This window comes from Catharus ustulatus, chromosome 5 (genome assembly GCF_009819885.2).
Source record: "Catharus ustulatus isolate bCatUst1 chromosome 5, bCatUst1.pri.v2, whole genome shotgun sequence".
NCBI lineage: Eukaryota > Metazoa > Chordata > Aves > Passeriformes > Turdidae > Catharus > Catharus ustulatus.
In genome coordinates this window covers 4429257-4436664 of record NC_046225.1, presented here as the reverse complement: position 1 = coordinate 4436664, position 7408 = coordinate 4429257, and positions in this window count along the sequence as shown.

Below are 7408 nucleotides of genomic sequence, written 5' to 3'. Positions count from 1 at the left end.
GGTAATTTCCAGAGCTGAGATTAATATTATTTTCTGCCACAAAGAAAGAACCAGAATGGATTTTTATTTTCAATTTGGAATTTGTTTTAGAGATGTTTAATTTGTAATTATATCATGCTGGCTGAGTGCTTAGTTGTGTTGTGGCACTCTTCCCAGAGATCCTCGTGGATGCAGCTTGTAACAATTTCTTTCTGTTTCACAGATGGTCTGTATTTGCCTTTTGCTTTATTTATTATTTTTTTAAGAACACTAATTGCAAGATTTAAAAATGAAAACAAAGAGCAAAAATGACAGTGGAACAGTTTTAGGCTTCAAGTGGTTACTTGTCTCCAAAATTTCTTGTGGAACTGAGCTGCTTCAGATTACTGCAAAAGCTGCAACATAACATTGATCTCGAATTATGGTTTGAAATTTCAGCAATATGTCACAGAGTTCTCACAGGTATCCCTGTTATCAACTGTAGCCAACCTTGCTAATCAACTCACTTAAAAAAGCCAAATGAAACAACAGCAACAAAAAATGGATTCATGACATTCTCCAGCCTGGCTTTTCCACACTCCAGATTACAGCAGGAGGGAGGTCCCAGCCACAGTTGGTGCTGTCCCCCAGGCAAGGTCCTCTCCCTTCCATGCAAATCATTCCCAGTGACATTTCTTTGACAGGACTGCAAAGTCTTGATTGATTGCAGTAAATCAGCAAATCACAAGCAGCCCTAGTTCTCCTCAGAAGCAAACACTGGGCTCTTGATCCCAAATATTCCGTATTTAAGAATGTTGTGGAGCTTGGCTTTAAGCCCCTCACTTTCCTGCCAATTTCAAATGTGATTCAAATCTCAGTTAATTTTCTCATCTGTTGCAGTCATTCTCACAGGATTTTGTTAGAAGCAGAATACAGAGAGGATTGTAAGAAAATTAATTGGGGGAATTTCTGGACCTGGCACTTCCAGGAGGATTTAAGAGGCCAAATCAGATGATGAGGCCATCATCTTAATATTAATCTCTTCCTTCCATGCACATGTAAGAGTGCAGAATTCTCTCTTGCCTAGACTTTAAACACAAAAAGCTACTCATGTAGGGACACCTCCACTGCAGAGGATATGCTCTTTGACTGCTTTGCCATTGATCAACAGGAAATGATCAGCTAATAAAAGATGGTGACACAGCAAAACAATCCAAGAATAAATCCTAGACCACTTATGGCTCATTCCCAGTAAGTTAAATTTCTGTGGAATTTTCACTGTTGTTGTTCTCATCTGACCACAAAGGAAAACTCAGGCTGTAATCAGCAGTGATTTTAAGGCAAATAAAAAGAAGTAAATAAATGCCACAAAGAATCCTTCTCAAAATCCTTCTCTATGCTGGCAACAGCACAGCTACAAAATTAGCCTCTGCTTGGGACACTCAAACAGATGGGTGTCACCCAGGTGGAACAGATGACACATTAAACAACAGACAGTGTCTCACTCCATCATATCTGACCCCAAAATAATGACAAAGCTCATATTTAAGGAACAAATTACCCAGATCTGCTAGGCATCTTATTCTAAGTCATCCCATGTGCATTTAGAGACTCAGGTACAGAACAGATGGTGTGATGTAAGGGCTTTATCTTCACTGATTTAACCTACAGGCATTATAGAATGGTAAGTCTGAAGCTGAGCTTCCTACACAAAATAAAACCCTTTTGGCCTGTCTGCAAAGCAGATATTTCGTTGTAAAAAACCCAAGAGGAGTGAAGATCATAGTTCCATTCAAAACCAAAACACAAGGAAGAAATAAAGGGCAGTGTACAGATTTGTAAGATTTGCTGTATAGCACGGACAGGCACAGAGGATAAGGGACATTTTAAACAGAGCTGAATCAGGTCTGTAAAACTGGATTTGAGCCCTGTGGAATTCCTGGGATGTCGAGCCAGGTAAGCCCTCAATAGCTAGAGATGATTGGTGGTTTTAAAGCTTGAATATTTCAAAGAGAACTTTTTCCATCAATATCGCAAGAGGGAAAGAACCAAGACCAAAATAATGTCTCACAGCTTTTATTTTATGTGTGAATCAACTGGTCTAAAGGAAATACTACCTTCTTTGACTGGGAGTGTGGAAGAGTTCATGGATACAGTATGTATTTTTAAAGGAAAACCTAATACACATGTTTGGAAAGGAAAAGGACAAGAGCTAAGCTGCTGGCAGTATTTGCAGACATCCCCAGACATCTTGAATAGAGGTATTCTTCTGGGGGCTTTCACCTTGTCTGAAGGTTTTGTACTTGTTCCAGGTCTTGCACTGTTTATTACATTTTAGAAAGTCAAGTTATTCTTTCCAATTGCATTGCAAACTACAACATTACTCTTGCTAATTTTGGGGACTCAAGAGCAAACAGAGCAGGGGAAGAGGCAGACACAGATGAAAGCGCAATTCTAAAAAAGCATTTTAAGTTTCCCCTTAAAAAAATAAACCACAACCAAAACAACTCCAACTAAACCAAAGAGGAGAAGGAAGGGCTTTCCTCAAATCTGCAGCAATAAAGTCTGTTCATTTTTTGCTTGCAATATTAAAACCACTGCTACAAATCTGCCTGACCCAGCACTGCATCAGCAGTACAAGAAACGTGACAAGGGGCAACCTCCAACACTTTTGTCAGACCAAGACAAACAGACAGAGACTCCACCCTGGAGATTAATATTAAAGCCATAAATAAAGAGATGGCATGCAAAGGAAATGACTGCAGATTATGGGGAATTCTTTCAAAGAGATGGTAAAAAGAATTAGTAAAACTCTAACCCCTCCACATATACTGTGGTCTCACTTCACATCCCAGGCATTTGAAAAGACAACATTGCTTCCTGCCAGCATGCCAGCTCGGATGTAGAGGAACTGCTCTGCTCCACTGAGTTTGCACTGTGTGTTGTAGGACTACTCAGAGCTCTGCTTGGCACATTGTAAATGCTGTGGCTTAATCTTCACCCTACATCCCAAAAAAGAGCTACTGTGTTCATTGTCAAAATTTGCTATTACTCTCTAAGAGCTACTCTGGTATTATCCTTGTGGAGTTCAGACTTGTGGGAATTGGGTAAGGCCAAGTGAGAAGGCTTTTAGAGAAATTCCATCAGCTTCATCAGCTTTGCAAATCAAGGAAATTTCTTCTGAGGTGAAGAAACCGTATCTTTGATGACATCAAACATTCATCCATTCATTCGTTCCTACAACAATTCTTACTCCTGATCATTATCCAAGGCCTCATTCTGTTACGTACCATATGAACAGAGGAAAGAGTTTCTTCTCTACAGGGTTTGCAGTTTTAGGTAAGAAACAGACTGACAGACCTGGATATGCCTGTTTCCAAAGCTGACTGTTCTTCCTAAGTGACATTCCCTGTAGGAGGCATCCCTTAACCTAGGGATGCTGGGCTTCTAAACCTCATCAAATTCTTCTGTGGATAGCATGGCTCAACCTATTGCATCTCTGAAGGAAATGTTTTCAAGGACCAATTCCCCAAAGCCATGGAAATTTCACTGATGTTTTTAATGAGAAAGGGATTGGTCCCTCTATTAATTCAGGACCAAAGTGTGATTTCCCTTTCCCCTCCAGTCTCCTGAGAGCAACACATCAGGGAAATTACATCTTGCCACACATGCACATCAGCAAAAGCATCTGGGAATTCCCATTCAAGGTGAGTAAACGCAGTTAATTCAAACACAGCTAATTCAAACACAGCTAATTCAAGCAGGACCTCTTGGCACAGACTAAAATCTTTTAAATTAGTTCCTGTATCTTTGGAAGGCCTTTCTTCAGTACTTTAATAATTAGAAGTCTGTTTAATAATGAGACATGAACAAATAAGAGACACTGGATTTCCTCCAGCTTCTTCTGGCTTTGAAACTTCTCTCTTCTTCCACAGTTTCAGTGGCCTTATGAATGGTTGGGAGAGGAATCTGGGAGGCTGGAGGGCCTCCTCAAGCTCTGCTGGGAAACAATCCTGAGCATCCAGCACTGGAGCTGAGATGTGAGAGCAGCTCTCAAATTAGCCACAGTAACACCATGCATAGCAATTACTGCTGACATTTGGAAATTCTCAGTGCTTTCTTACAGCACTGCTCTTGTGTTTGAGATGTCGATTACAGGCCTGAATAATTGCACAGCCAGGGTCACACTAAATGACCATTTTTCAAGTTAACTGCCTGGTACTTCTGATAAACAAGGAGAGATTTGGGCTTCAATTCCAGTAAAGCTCTCTTACTGCCAGTGACACCCGAGTTGCCGGGCTTCTGGCAGCCATCAGCAACACTGTCCCAGCTGAACTGCTCCAAAAGGCAATTTGGGTGGGGTGGCTGGGGTGGTTATTTAGACAGTGTTTACATAAACCAAGAGATGAAGGGCAGTGAGAGGTACTGAGCAATGATTGCCCCTTACCTTGAGCAAGGAATACTCAGGGAGCTGGAATAATGTTAAATTAGCAGGGCTTTGCCAGTTAATTAACCTCATCTAATCAACATACCTGTATTGCTGCAGGTGTGCCAGTTAATTTTCATCACTTAGGGAATCAAAGACATTATACTGATAGGGAATTACACATGTGGAATCCCCTAAAGCTTGTACAGGCATATCCTGGAGCTGTGACTCACAGACAGAACTGCAAATGCAGGGAGCAGCAGATGGAATACAGGAATTAATACCCCAAACAAGACAAAAAGACAAACAGTTCCTTTCAGTTCACAGAAGGGATCTTTCTTCTGCAAGGCTCTCTTGAAAAAAAACGATTGATAATAGACAGCTATTCTAAAAAAGGAGGTATTTTGATGGTTTTCTTTGACATTAACAGGAGGTGAATCAGTTCAGAGTTGTGTGACTATACTGTAGATTAATTGCTGATTGAGAAACTGTTCTCTTCCAGAGTGTGTGAACATATGTACATATATAAAAAAAATTTATTTTATACAACTCCTCTGGGGTTATTCTGGCTCTCCAGTCCTAAGAAATAGGAAGTTCTTGTTGTTTGGTTTTGTTTTGTTTTGAAGTGTAGTCAGTGAAAGCAGTGACTCAAACTACACCTTGGAAATAAGTAAATTCACCAACTGTGTTATTTATAGTCATCTCTCCAAATCTGCAATGCTGATTAAATATATGGTCCCACAACATAGTGGACAAAAGTTGTGAATACCACTAAACTCCATTCTCGTGATTTCACTGGAATAAAACACAGTCTCATTACTTCTAAATAAAAACTGCATGCCATCTTTACTACTGCAATAATGAAAAAATAATCCTATTGTTTGGAGTAGCACTTGGTCCCTAAGGAAAGAATTCCTTTTGAACTAAACAGTTTTTTGTTTTGAATCTCTGCTAGGCAAGGAAACCAAATACAGCCCTTGGTTTCTCCCCCTTCTCGTGAGCTCTTTCACCATCTGTGCATGATCATGGCCCAGCCTTTCTTTCCACCCTCTGAGAAAGGCTCCTCCCAAACACATCTCACCATGGGAACACATGGCTGCTGGGGATGGTGCTGAGGTTTAAACTGGGATTAAACTCGGGCTTGGATTAAATGTGACATGAAGCCACTCCCCAGGGGTCATCCAGGGCCTGATGTGGAAGGAGAAATTGGGGAACTACTCTCTCTTTCCATTCTGCATCTCTGCCCCAAATTGCCCTTGTCCCTACAGAGTTTTCAGGGACACAATGCAAGAAGCTGAATCCCAGTACTCACAGAAAACCAGCATCTAAATCAGCAGAAGCACCAGTGTGGGTGCTTTTCAAAAATCTACAGAAATGGGTATTATGAGCAAAATAAACAGGTAGGAACCAAAACTGACAGAGAGGTGTGCTCTTCCTATTCAGTAACAGCACAAACCCCTATTAAGTGTCAAACCCAGTCTCTGGTTTGTGCATGCTCCTGAGCTGTTCCCCCTCTTCTGTCACCTGGCCTGGAATCATCCCTGTAGACATTAGTTCTTGAAGCAACATTATCTGTAAAGAAAAAGCCTTAGACTGGAGATCTGTTCATGCTTGGTTAGAGAAGAAAGGTCTTGGTCCTGCAGCTTTGCAATAAATGGTTAATTAATGCAACGATGCTGGTGGTAAGTGGCAGAATTAAGTTTGTGATTTTTAGATTTTTCCAAATTATGTCATACAAACTATGCTCTGAGTGTGCTGGTGTGGAATTATCTTGAAAGGATTGCTGATCTACAGAGAGGGGGATAAAACTGGGCAAAACAAATCATCAGGCTTGTAATGTGTCCCTGTTACTCCCAGAAGTGCCTGTTGTTCACAGCAGGTTTCAGAACAGCAAGTCCTTCCTTGAAGCAGCAGCTCAGCCCCATTTGAGTCTGGCACTTTGATGTAACAGGGAGTTTACACAGGAATGTTATAGAGTTTACACACAAAAAGATTTTTTTTTAAAACCCACAAGTTACAAGACATCTCATTCACTTGATACCTGGTGATGTTGGTTCAGCTCCTGTAGATGTCCTGCCTGAGTTGGTTACAGGAAGCCAACCTGCTTTGCATGGAAGGTCAGCTCCCATTCTCCAGAATGGTTTTTTGCTGGCAATGTGACTGATGGGATGACTCAGGCTTGCCAGTCACCTCATCCTTGTGAGCAGAGCTGAAAATCTCTTGTCACTCCGTAACTGTTCTCCTAGATTTGATTGCCCTCTCCAACTCTCTCCTCTAAAAAAAAAAAAAAGTGACAATGTTCTCCCAGCCTCTCCATCAGTCCTGGTCTGGGATATCTAAAGGGGTTCAGTGCAAACAAACAGTCTTAAGAGTTTTCTCCTCACCTTCCCAGAGTCACTCCTTTGCCTACCTGGGGATTGCTGTAGGCACACACAGTCCCCTACATCTCCCAGCTCACATTTTCAGCACACCTGGCAGCACGCAAACTCTCAGGTGCCTCCTGACAGCCACTGATCACTGGTCAATGTCCCCTACAGGGACAGAATTTGCAGGTGGCTGCGCCCTCCAGGCTGGCTCAGCTTGGGACAAGGGTCTGGTTGATTAAAAAGACCTTTACTACATTTCAGGAAATCCTCAAGGAGCAGAGGCCTAAAATTTTTTTTTTTATAAAGAGTAATATGAAATAGAATGCCATCAGCCCTAAACAGAGAAACAAGGCACCTGATTGGGACCTGGTTCCAGCGGGGAGCGAGATGTGCCAACTCCCTGAAATCTCAGCCATTTCCCAATTTCCCAGCACATCACATGTAAAAGCTTAGCTCTGCCATCACACCAAGCTCTACACAAACAGCCTTTGTGTGCAGAGGAGGAGCCTCTGCCTGGCAGGAGCTGAAGTCGCCCATGGCAGATGTTGAAATCCTTTCTGTGCCGAGTGCCATGGCAGACAGGCACAGGATCTCCATTCCATGGTGCAGAGAGCTTTAGGAGAGCTGAGGCTGAGACAGCCACACCAGTATGTTGTAT